The 13,384-nt window shown below is 43.1% G+C and overlaps 1 long non-coding RNA gene across 1 annotated transcript; it reads left to right on the forward strand.

Moving 5' to 3' along the window:
• The first annotated feature begins 984 nt into the window (after positions 1-984).
• On the forward strand, positions 985-3,011 carry LOC308577133. The gene is made up of 2 exons (XR_014003468.1): positions 985-1,081; positions 2,819-3,011. It is a non-coding gene; the product is annotated as an uncharacterized lncRNA (long non-coding RNA).
• Positions 3,012-13,384: the final 10,373 nt, after the last annotated feature.

The raw sequence follows: 13,384 nt of genomic DNA on the forward strand, positions 1-13,384 counted from the left end.
TCATGTTGAAACAGATCACATTGATTCATTTGCAACACCGGCACTTCTAAGGAGACTTTGTTTTGAAGCACGATATATTGCTGTGACCCTTGGTTTCTTTAACTATTGTCTGCTGGGGAACTTTCCCTTCCGCTAGGATCATTCTTTTCATATTTTGTCTATAAGTGAACAACCAAATAGTAGAAAGATGTCCACGCCATGCCATTTCAAGTCCCGTCCCCCCAGTTAACAGAAAAAAAGCTCCCATTTCCAACACATGGTCACAATTGTGAACAATATCTTGGCTCCCACTATATGAGAGGAAGATTGTGGGTATACAGAAACCTTTATTGCTCAAATCCTTACAGTGCAGAAAGCTGAGTAAATAGGCAAAACATGTGTCAGGCAGAGGGAGGCAATGTTTTAGCTACATCCGAGTTTCGTTGTCGAGCAAGTAGGGGCTAAGTGTCTCCAAGGAACTCTTGCCTGAGAGCAGAATCCACATAGGAAGTCTGACAGTCCAGGGGTCAGAGAATCCAGATGATCACAGAGTCAAGGGTTCGGATGGAGAGCAAGAAGCAACAAGGTAGGGCCAGGAACTACAGGCATTGTTTCCAACATCTGGCTGCTGCTGAGAGTTCTGTTTAAGATAAGGTTACCAGACGTCCCCGTTTCCCAGGGACTGTCCCCAGATTTACAAATCAGTCCCTATACAAAATCCTTTGAAGTTGAAAAGTGTCCCCGGATTCATTGGAAAAAAATCTGGGAACCTGAAATATACTTGGAGTCCTGTAGGGATTTCATGCTCTTTATTGCAGATTGTAAAACAGTGATTGAATTGCCCCCCCAAACCTCAGGCTTTTATATGCATTATTTATACAACGAGTCCCGTCTGATTGGCTGATTCTGCTTCCCTCCTGGAGCCTGATTGGTCTTTTCCTGCTTGCCTATTGTTCTAGGATCCAAGCTTAGTACATAACAGAACCTTGGTTTAAGAGTGCCAGAGCCAGCTGGCTCTCATCAGTGCCTTCTCCTCTGTGGAGGCTGATCAGCTGCAGGTGGAATCATTCACCTTCTCCCCCTTCAGGCTGCTGTTCAGCAGGTGAAGCTGACTTCTGGCCCATAACAAGCAAACTAAAACATTGATCCAACCAGCAAGCAACACATGTCCTGCAATCCTATCATATGGGAATGAGAATGGCACAACTTATCACAGCAAAGGGGACTGGGCAAGCGAAAATGCAGCCCTCTGTGAAGGCTGAGCCTGAATTACCTGTTCACACCTGCACTGGGGTGATGAAGGTGACATTACGAACACTTGGGAACAGAGTGGCAGCCTCCTGCTGGTGGCATGCTCTGGTAATAGTGTAGGTGGAGTTGGCATCATAGGCAGAGCATGTGCAGATGCCCTACACAGTGGTGACTTGTGGGACAGGGCAAGAGGCAGGCACTCCACTAGGACCTTTCCTGAGATCCCCAAGCAGCTCCCTGGGCTCTCTAGACCCTGGTATGCTCTGCCCCAACCTATTGGATCTCCCCCCCCCCCAGGATCGTATGGGGCCAACTACTCCCTTTAGTGTTCATCTGGCCAATCGCTGTCCACCACAGCCCCAATGCTTCCCCATCGCCCATGACAAACACATATATCATGGGGCAATGGCAACATACGGTTTTACCTACGGGACCGCCTCTCCTGGTATGTCCCACAGAGGAACTTACGGTCTTCAAACAAAAACATCTTGGAGGTCCCAGGCCACAGAGAGGTTAGGTTGGCCTCAACCAGAGCCAGGGCTTTTTCAGCCGTGGCCCCGATCTGGTGGAACGCTCTGTCACAAGAGACTAGGGCCCTGTGGGACTTGACATCTTTTCTGCAGGGCCTGCAAGACAGAGCTGTTCCACCAGGCCTTTGGCCAGGGCACAGCCTGACTCCCTCCTTTGGCAATCTTCACAGAACTCTAGCCCAATGGTTGCCATCAATTTGATTTGAATTAATTTTATAATGAAATGATTTTAGAATGTTGTATTATTTTATTGTTGTTAGCCGCCCTGAGCCCGGCTTCAGCTGGGGAGGGCGGGATATAAAAAAAAAAATATTATTATTATTGCATTGTTTGTTTTCTATTGCATATATCTAACCTTTGTTCCACCAAAGAACTTAAGGCTATGTTTGGGTGGACATGGATCAGGCCCAGACCTGCTGTACCTTCAGTAGATCTGTGGCCTCAGGTGCCTTCAAATCATAGCCAGGGACTATCCTCATACTGTAACTGATCTTGAACAAAAATCCAGTCACATGACTCAAGCACCTTCTGTTGGGTGCTTTTTAAATAATTTTTAGAAAGAGTGGTTAATCTCCAGTGTAATGATTTAGTCGTAATCTTTGAATGGGCTCTATGATCCAGAGAGGAACTCCACAAGTTAAAGGCTCATAAGACAGAGGTCCCATACCTGATAGAAATATATCAGAGTTCATGTAAACACAGGGAAAATAGGATTTAAGATTTTCACTATGGTGGCTTTTAAAATAGGCCCAAGGGTCTTCACTGCCCTGTGAGGCGCTAATTTACCTGGGAACTTCATAGTTGCTATGGTAATTGGCTCTCAAGATGTCCCCAAAATACCTCTTATGCAGTTGTAGCCACAGGTTAATTTAATATTCTTATTGCTAAGCAATACTTTGATTCAGTGTCATTATGTTTTGAGTTATATATTTCTGTCTGGAAATGTCAAGGCAATTCATCCCTATTCGTTTTTAGGACTTTTGTGTTCTTCTTGTTTAAAAAGAGTTAATTGCATTTCCCCCTCTGGCAGAATTTATTTGTCTGGGTTTTATTTATAGGTGGAAAGAACAGCAACAGGACACTGAGCTGAAAAGCAAATGATATCAGCCTGGAACATGAAATTAAGTGTGTAATTTAGGGCACTACTAGACAGTAGTAGTTCTATGTATTGTGTGGCAAGAGGTCTCCCCTACCCTTCGGTTCTTCCCAATACCAAGAATAAGAGGCATGATAACAAATATTTGGGTGAAATCAGGCCACAACTTTATTGACTACAGATATAAGAGGTTTGGGTAGACCCCATCCCTTCTGGCCTGCCTGCTGGAAGAATTGTGTTTGGGGGTCAACCAGAAATGAGGGAGTCCCTGACCTCTACATCAAGGGGTAACAGCCCCACTGGATTGCACCTGGGGAGTGCTCTGGCCCCTTGCCCCCACCTGGGTGTCCAGATAGCAGCATATCCCCTGGATCCCTTTAATGGGATACCCATTTTGGAGGGGCCAGGCAGAGGGCAGCAACATGTGACAGCAATATATTTATAGGGACGGAAGGTGGAAATGAAAAGTGGCTGCAGTGCGAGCCATGGGCCTATGTTATATACTGGAGCTGGTGCCCTATGCCCACTCATGATTCGCTGGTTAGGTGAGTTGGCAGGATCAATTACCCAGGAAGGAAGCTCAGCTCGGAGGCTTCCTTTGCTGCCTGGGAAACAGTCCCTGAGACTTCCCCCTTGGATCCCAGCACATGTGGAAATGCTGACCCGCAATGGCACCCATGAGAGACTTCTAAACATGGGTCTGAATTTAACAGGAAAACGGTTTTGTGGATGACGTACACGGAAATCATCTTGGCTCAGCCTTGCAAGGAGGCCACTATCCTACGTGAGCAATGTGCTCCAGAGCACACCTGTAAGAATCGCGCACTGATAACTTCATCTTCCCTTTCTCTCTGCAGCCCTTGTGTTAAACTAAAACTTGTTCCAGAGGTCTGAAGGACCCTTTGGAACACCATGCGGATTGGCGTGGAGACTGCAGGAGAAGGGAAGAATGTGAAAATAACACCATTTCCATTCATGGAAATTCTCTGCTGAATCAGAGCCTTCTATCAAAAAAGTGGGGCAAAAATTCACGTTTGTACATGCAAGCCCCACTCAAGTCAAGAGGGACACCTCCTTCTGAGCACCTCCCAGTGGCAACATACTTGACATGCTTGTGGGGGGACGGGACACAATGATCCTTAGCCTTTTTAAATTTTTTAATACATATCTGATTATTTCTAACAACAGTTTCCGGACTTTCAGAACTAGCCATATGCACCTGCGGAATCCAGCTCACAATCTCACTTGTTGCATATTGAAAATCTATTACATGTCTTAATGACTACAGCATGCAATACTTTCAATGTGCAACAAGTGTTGTCAAGAGATACTGTTTGCTAACTGTGGGAATGTTCAGGGTGGCAGGAGAGGATACATTGTTTATTAATATCCTTCCTAACTTGCACTAGCAAGTTCCTTTACTTAGCAGAGGGCATTTCCCTTTACACAGCAGAAAACAGGTTGCAAACTCATGTGACTCTCTTAAGACAATACATTATTCAATTTGGCTTGTCCACCACAGTCTTATTCATAAGCAATAAAAAGAAAGTTTACTCATGTTCAGGCAAAGCACAGTGTTAAAGTTACAAACGTATAAAAACAGGTTTACCCCATATGTGGGTTGACCTAGTGACTGCAGTTAGCAGTCCGGGAAGTTCACAGGACGAAAGGAAGATGGAAAAGAGGGAGAGTGGCAGCATGCCTTGACCTTTTACCAGGTCTGGAAAAGTCATGCCCACCCATGCAAGGAAGGATGCTCCAGGCCAGGAGGAACAGGAAGTTTTGACTGGCTGGACCAAACATTCCCCTGCATGTCCACTCTAGGAAAACAAGGAATGTTGTATTTGACTGCTCCCAGTGGACACTCCCACACTAACATTCCTGGCTATGTCTCTGTTGTGGTCATCTTTGATCTTGGAGAAAATGAGCATAAATTAGGTGTCAGGTGAATATCTTACCCATGGTGAACTTTTTTTAAAGGAAACTTTGACCACAAAGAAGTGAGCTTTTTGCAGCTCACTCGCTTACATCAACCTTTCCCACTCTGGTGCCTTCCAAACACTTCAGATTGCAACTCTCATCATCCCTAACCATTGACCATGCTGGCCAGGAATGATGAGGCTTTGCTCCAAAACATGTGGAAGGCACTAGGTTGGTTTCCAGTCATCATTTCACTACAGCTTTCATCTCATATGTCAGCTGCATAAAGGCTTAGCATAAGTTTCTGGTGTGTGTGTGTGTTTTAAAAAAGAGAAAAAGCAATGTCAGGTTTTCCTATCGCCCAGCATTAATGATTAAAAGATCAAACAAGAATCATGCAAAGCATAAAAGGGAAGGAGGATAGAAACTAATGAAAGCTCGCAGAGAGAGAGAGAACAAAGAAGCAAAAGGGATATCTTTGAACTCTGGAGATCTCTCCCCACTACCAGGCTGTTGTAGCGCAACTGTAACACGGGAGCACGCAACAAGTCAAGAGCGAAATGAAAATGGCTCATGCAAAATGGGACAGGAGCTTTCTGGCCACCTTGCCGCAACTTCAAAGTCGGGCTTCCAAATCAATTAAAGATGAAGATGTAGTCCTGCTGATGCTGGGAGAAATTTAAGAACACAGAAACACTTGCTTAAGGTATCACGAGAAATGCCAGCCATTCTAATACCTCCCGAAAAGCTGCATCATTTATAATGCTGTTAATATCTACTTGCAATTGCGGTGAACTTAGTGGGCATGGAACAGCTCTTTGTCTTTTTCAGTTTTGTTTTCTTTCTTTTGGTACTCGATCAATTCATTAAGGTCATGATATATCATTCAATAGCTCTTACTTCTCTTTCAAAGCCTTGGTGTCATGGAGGGATCACACAGAGGTTTTCAGAACACACACCCACGCACACCCACACACCACCTGGATGCAGATTGATCAGAAACCTGAACTAAATGAATATTTTTTGGGGAGGGGGAAGCTTACCCCCGCAATAAGTGCCAAAATGTTCCCCAAAGGGTGGGGATGTAATCTTTCCCATTTCTGTTTATTGTTCTTTTTTTGCTGATTTGTTGTGGTTCTTTTTAAAAAGTGTTATATGATGCTGAAGACACCAATCCCAGAACGGTTAGAACCAGGCAGCCAGCAGGATAATGTCATGATGCCATATAGAATCATAGAGTTGGAAGGGACACTGAGGATTAGCCCCATGCTCTAACCAACTGAGCTATGTGTAGGCAAATAAGGTTTGCTTATGTGATGATAAAGCCAGCCCTGAGTGAAGGCAATACTTCCTGCCCTCAATCGGAATAGGCAAACACATTTATTTCTGTGACCAGGGCCCTTGAAAAAAAAAATGCCAAAAGGAAACTACTTCAGAGGTGAAAGCATTCGCAAAAGCACCACCTTTCATTTGGGTTCAACCTTAATGAATTTTCTCCACATTTTCCAACATCAATGTCTTTTTCTTCCTTCCGAAATGCATGCTTCCCTAAAGATGCCATTTGCAAAGCACTTAGCCTGGAAGTCACTTCTCCAGAAGTGTTATGTAGCCATCAAGGCATTTTTCTTTTCTTTTGAGAAGTGGATATTGTCACCACTGAAAACTTACTAAAAAAGAACACGTTTCACAATAAAGTTATTGTTCAATTAACTTGAGAAGATTCATTTTTATGACTCATGAAAGGCTTGAGTTGACCTTCATCTGTTCAGCCTTCATGATAAGCTTGAAGCAACCAGCAAAGACCTTCAACAAAGCAGATCAGCTTCTGTACTTTAGTACTGTGCAAGGGAAAAAGGGAAGTAAAATGTTACTGTTTTCAGAGGGATATTAGAACAAAGTACATTTGAAACATAAAGTACAGGCAAACATTTGGGCAATAGAACCCAAGCAGGTATCATTCTATAAAGGCCTTCAATTCAGTCTCCCATTCTCCATTGAACAGATAATAATAATATGATAATAATAATTTATTATTTATACCCTGCTCATCTGGCTAGGTTTCCCCAGCCACTTTGGGCGACTTCCAACAAAGATTAAAAATACATTAAAACATCAGTCATTAAAAACTTCCATAAACAGGGCTGCCGTAATCCGTTCCGGAAGCCTGTTCAGCTTTCGAAATGTTTGACAACCAAAGTGCAGATTCCAAGTGGTTGCAAGAGCTTCCTGCACTCAAGCGGAAGCTGCATCCAACATTCGGTTTCCGAAAAATGTCCGAAAACTGGAGCATTTACTTCTGGGTTTTCAGAGTTCAGGAGCCGAAATGTTCCAAAACAGAGGCATTTGGGAGCCGAGGTTTGACTGTAGCCTGAAACCAGGAGATTGCTTGCAAATTGTCACGGATAGGCAAATTGTCACTGCAAGATGTAGAATGGAGCAACAGACTCATGAAGGTGTCGTTGGAGAGACACATCTGTTTTTGGTGTACAAAGTTAGCCTAAAACACCCCAATGGCTGCTATTTCAAATGAGAGAATTAAGATTTTATCCAATGTTATCCCTACTCAGGGGTCTCCCATTGGAAATAATGGAAATAATGGGCACGACTAGTTTTGGTTCAACAATTTCAGGGGGTCTACTTTGAATATTGCTTTGAATATTACAACCCTCAGCAACCAAGTCCACTATTCTATACAATCCATTGGTAGCTTAGAGTGGAATCTACACACATATAAAAACCGTTTTGAAAATGTTTTGTTTTTTTGTTTTGTTTTTAAAAAGCATTTTAAAAAATACATTGCATTCTCTGTAAGGCTCACCATCGCCATCAAGTATCTCATTGTATACTGCATATAAAGCACACTTAAAATATTTTATTTGCTGCTGAATAGCTGAGTCCTAGGAGTAAGGAACAAAATACGGACAGTATTTTGCAGGACAGATTCAAGGTTAAATGAAGGTAGATTAAAGTAGTCTGACACAACAGCAGCTCCACGTTAAAAATAAACAGGCCTTTTGCAGTTAGGAAAGTGAAAGGTAAATGCACTGAAAACTGGTATGAACAAATGAATAATGGAAAGGCATACCCAATTACCTTTCTTGGTAGGTGGTACTGGGGCCAGGCATTGGGCCCCACAGTGATCTGGCCAGGTACAGAGATTAACGCCTTCCTTGCTACTGTTTGGCCATGTCGTTGAGTGGGACACCACCCAGGGGTGACCCTAACTGTCCATTTGGCATCGGCAGGGTGTGTGCCTGCAGGAAATTTAAACTGCAGCGCGGCAGGAGACCGTCCTCTCACACCCTTCACCAGATCTGCCCCTCCTCATTAAGGGTATCCTGTTAAAGGGATCTGGGTGTGGATTCTTTCTGATGCCCAGGTTGTCAGGAGCTCGGCCTACAGTCGGGTAGGACCCTGGTAGAGACACATGCCCGACTGGGATGTTCTCTCCCTCCTGGTCAATCGTTTGGGAGCTTCAAAAGCTTTCTTCAGCCCAAACATCACAGTGACCAATGCCAACCGACACCAGCACATTTAGGGATCCACAGAGTCTTCGAAGCTTTGCGTAACAGACCTCAGCAACTCAGCATTTTGGCTAATCTACTTTATTTACATATAAACACACACTGAGCACTGCAACATGGCTCCCTCTCTCTCTAGCATCAGACAGCAAAGAGAAAAAGAACAAAGGACAATAGTCCCACTTCATGGAACACAGTAACACAAACATCCTGCCTCCGTCACTTCCCACTCTGCGGAGTCAAAATATATACCGTCATGTAAAAGACAACAATCCCATAACTGCAATCATGGAGCAGGAATTCTAACATAGTTGTGGGCTAGGGCCATACCACTACCCCAACAGGGACCCCTCAGGGTGCCCCATTTGATGTAAGTCATAGGGCTCCCCCTATTGGTCATTGGACTCCATGCAGATGGGCGGGAGTCAAGATACAGCAGGCATAGGCAAACTCCGGCCCTCCAGATGTTTGGGACTACAATTCCCATCATCCCTGACCACTGGTCCTGTTAGCTAGGGATGATGGGAATTGTAGTCCCAAACGTCTGAAGGGCTGGAGTTTGCCTGTGCCTGAGATACAGCCTGGCTTCACCCAATGTCTAAGCCAAACTGCTCACATCTGTAACCAATAAAGTTGTGGCATATTTGAACCCACTTGTCCACTTGTCCGTATTTATTTATCCACTAGGGAACTGTGGGTCACGGTGCCTTGGCATGCAAATAACAACCTCCATGGAAGCCAGTCAAGGTGAAGACAAGATGAATGCTTATTGTCAAGTAACCTCTCAGCAAACGAATCAGAACAAATGTTCAATAAAGACTAGGTAAAATCTAAACTCTGTGCAAGGTTTGTACAAGCAAATCAGGATGAATGCTCAGTTAACGGGTCATCAGGAGAAGAAAAGAAAGGAAAAGATTCAAAGTCAGTACAATGGCAACGATACCTCATTTTTTTTATTCACTTAATAGCCAGTATCTTCATTTTAGTTTGGCTATTTGTCATGCAGTCCTTGGAAATATATAGAGTACAACAATCCTAATGTTACCATAAAATCAAACACCGTGATTTCAGCAGTGATCAGTTTAATGAACAATTTTGTTCAACACTCACATCCATCGAGTCCCCGGATTTCCCCATCAAGAATGCATTTTCATGGTTCCTGTTTAAACGTATTCGGGGCGGGGGGAGTCATATAATATCATAAATTCTATTATCTTCACCTGGAAGACAATCACCTACAAAATGGCAAATCAGCAAGGCTAAAACTCTTGTGGGCACAGATGGGCAAAAAGTGGTAAGAAATGAAGGTATTAATAAGGATAGGGGGAATCTTAAATTTACCAATGATCCTGGATCCAATCTATGTGAATTAAGCATTCTTTCCCACCCATCTAATATGGTGGCCCTTCTTTTGCTGCTGGAGCTTAGCTCTAATCCCTAACACTTTCAAACAGGACATAGAAATCAATATTAATTCTGTCTGTGACTAAATGGAAAGTAAATGTGCCGCTTATTTTCGTCTCTCTGAACATGACCTAAATCTCTTTTTGCAGGTATCAAAAAACTCTCATAAGGTGGCAATTGGCCTTTGTGAAGTGTTGGTAGGTGACTTCATTCCACTTCCACTTCTGGTATTTGAAATTGCTGTCAACTTCGATCTTCGGATGAAACTCAATCTGAGTTGGCAGGATGGGAAGCTGAGCAGTGCAACTCATTTTTGCTCCCTGGGCAATGTTGCAACAGGAGCTGTATCTTCATTTAAAAGTATATATGATTCAACACATTAAATCCATGCAATCCAGGAGAATTTGGTTCTGGAAAGGCTTCATGCTAAAGCAGCTTAGTTAACAAAAATGTGATACATTCAATGAGGGAATTGACTGGCATTTGCTTGCTTTGCAATGGCCTTGGAATGAACTGAAACACAGGTGGGGAACCTTTTTGGACCAGAGGGGTGCATCCTTTTTTGGGTATCCTCCTGATGGCCACAGTTAAGGTGGGCACAGAAATTAATGCATATTGTTCTTTGGCAATTACTTGTAGCTGAGTAAGTTTGCCTTCCATAAACACAGTTTTAATAGTGAGTCTGTAAGTGACCATGGAGGCCAATTCTGGATCCACATGTCCTTCCGTGGGTGGGAGTTGATCACAGTGAGTGTTTGCCAAGTCTGCCTTCCTCTTAGCACATTTCTCCCTTTTGTCCTGAGTTCTAGTGTCTTCAAAGCCCATGACACCTTTGGTAAAGGCTGTTCTCCAACTGGAGCGCTCGCAGGCCAGTGTTTCCCAATTATCAGTGTTTATATTACTTTTTTTTAAGATTTGCCTTGAGAGAGTCTTTAAACCTCTTTTGTTGACCACCAGCATTACGCTTTCCATTTTTAAGTTTGGAAGAGAGTGGCTTTGGAAGATGATCAGGCATACTCACAACATGACCAGTCCATTGAAGTTGATGTTGAAGTTGATGTATATTTATCTTTTAGGCTAGCAGACCCTCCAAGTGTCCCTTTTTTCCAGGGACAGTCCCAGATTTACAGAAGCCGTCCCGGTTTCTGATTTGATCCCAGAATGTCCCACTTTTCATTGGGACATCAATATTTATATTGGAAAAAATGTTGAAGGGTATGGTAGGCCATTCCTATTTTCATCGGAGGGTATGACGTTATGTGAGCCCACCCCAAGCCTAGGAGAACTATATAACTTTTAGAATATGTGTTGTTGCAAATGGGATGACAAATTATCTTTTAAATGTCAACTCCAAATGTAGTGAAAATTGTCCTGCGTATTTTGAGGAGGACTGAATGTACAGCTGTGGAGTCCATTCCCACAAGATCCAATGATGACCATCAACTTGGATAGCTTTCAAGGGGTTAGACAAATTAATGGAGGATAATGTAGAACTGATTAAAGCGAGCTGTGTGTACTTCTGAATCCCCGCTTCTCCCATGGTGATTAATGATTTTTGTAAAAGAAAAGAGGGATGAGGCTGTGTGCTTTTGAGGGAGGGGCAGGGCAAGGGGAGATGAGACAACAGAGCTCCTTGCAAGGGTGAGAATCACTAATCTATCCCAACACACCTTGACAACATTTCAATCCGATGCTGTAAGGTGAGATCATGACCCAAATCACTCCAATTTGCCTCACTCACAGTCAATGTACCCCCCTCATATTTATTCCTCTGGACACAAGCAAAACACTTGGCTGGACGGAGAGGCTGAGAAACAGAGAGGTCTAGAGGCAATATGGAGAGCAGAACGTGTCCATTTTGTCAAGACTTTCCAAAGAATTAGACACCTTCCAGTTTGGGGGGGCTCTACCTCTTTCTCAAAGATGATAAAAAGCCACCCTTCCCTACCCACAATGCAGCAATTGTGTACAAGCACAAATGTGTTCCATTCCTGTGTCACCTCATTCATGTCAATATTCATTCTGTATTCAGTCTTGCTAGGGAATCATAGAGAAGCTAGTGCAGGCAAGAACAAAGTTCAGGTTATGTTCCATGCAATATTTAAGAGCGATGCTTATATAATGAGAATACTCTTAATGCCTGGCTGTCTCCAACTACACCACAGCATATAAAAGGGAGATAAATAAATAACGTACAATGTAAAGAAAAGAAGTCTGTTAGGGGTCTTTTTACGCCATTTACCTAGTCATGACGAACATTTGAAAAGGAACAAAAGAGAACACAATAGCAAGCTTGGCAGGTACAGGGAGTCAATGCCGAAGAAAGTGTCTTTGACACAAGACATTTCAAAGCTCTCGAGTGGAAAATGCAACTTCCCTTAACAAATCATCCATCTAAGAGGTTTTACCATCACAGCTGAGCTAGTGCTTTTAAGGCAGGTAAGGCAACAAACAAATTTCCTTATGGAATGGCTGGGTAATAATTAATGCTCCCACAAATCAGGAATGCACTAACTTTGGTCTCTAATTCTCTACCTGGCTGCCAAAAACAACAACAACCCACCTTTTAGAAAACCCAGTTTCTGGAGACATCTTGAAGTTTCTTTCAACCATGGAAACCTGCACTATCTAGCTGGATGCTGAAGCTTCTGCCAATGATAGCCTTTGTTACTGGTCTTTCAAAAAGGAGCTGAAAAGTAAGTGGGGCTTCTCATTTACTATGGCTAAGCTGTTGAAAATCTCTGCATCGATCATTGATTCAGACCCTGGAAATGGCTGGGCAAGTTTGTGGCCCTAGAAAAGCAGGGGTAGAAAACTCAGCAAACTATTGATAAACCCATGAGCAGGATTTGAGCTATGAGCAACAGAAGGAATTAGATTATAATATTTAGTTAGGATTGGATTGATAGAAGACGGGGTACAGCAGAAGGGGAGAAACAACAACGCCATGGAAAATGGGGCGGGATGTCGAGAAAAGATGAAATTGTATTATGACTATATATGTTAAAAGTAGATCACGTTGCAAGTAGAAAGTCTCAAACTGAATCCCTGGCACCCCCTGTTAAATGAGCAGGTAGCAAGTATTGGGAAAGAAAAGACAGAATACATAGTACTGGGCTAGGAGAACTGATTGAGTAGCTGGTACCTGCTGTTGAAATGTTCCTGCTCCACCCAGAGTCTGTCTTGTCTGTCTGGGCTTGTAGTTTGTTTCTGTCCAAACAAACCTTGAGTAGTAATTCAGGCTTGCTCTTGGGTTTCTGAACATTATTCAAGGAAAACAAGCCACGAGCCCACGTTGAGACAGCAGAACAAGCCAGATTCTAGCTTCTTTCCTCGTGGCATGGCATTAATAGGGGAGGTGAAAATGGGAGCAAGTACTTGTCAGCAGCATACAGCAACACACTGCTCATTCACATTAAACCATAGTTTTGTTTTAACTATGTTTTAACTATGTTTTAACTATGGTTTTAATATGTTGGGAGAATTAGGCCAATAGAAAACAGCTTCATACAAGGGGAAAAGGTACACTTGGCCTTGAGCTCTTGAAAGGCTGGATGTAATGCAAACACTTGAAATCACAAGGCAAATCTTTGGCTCAGACTTCTCCAGTGGTTGCACTGAGTTTCATCATTGTCATAGAGTACTTATGTTGTGCCAAATTGCAAATATTTTTGACATTAATT

Source organism: Podarcis bocagei (assembly GCF_964188305.1).
Source record: "Podarcis bocagei genome assembly, chromosome: 17".
NCBI classification, from domain to species: domain Eukaryota; kingdom Metazoa; phylum Chordata; class Lepidosauria; order Squamata; family Lacertidae; genus Podarcis; species Podarcis bocagei.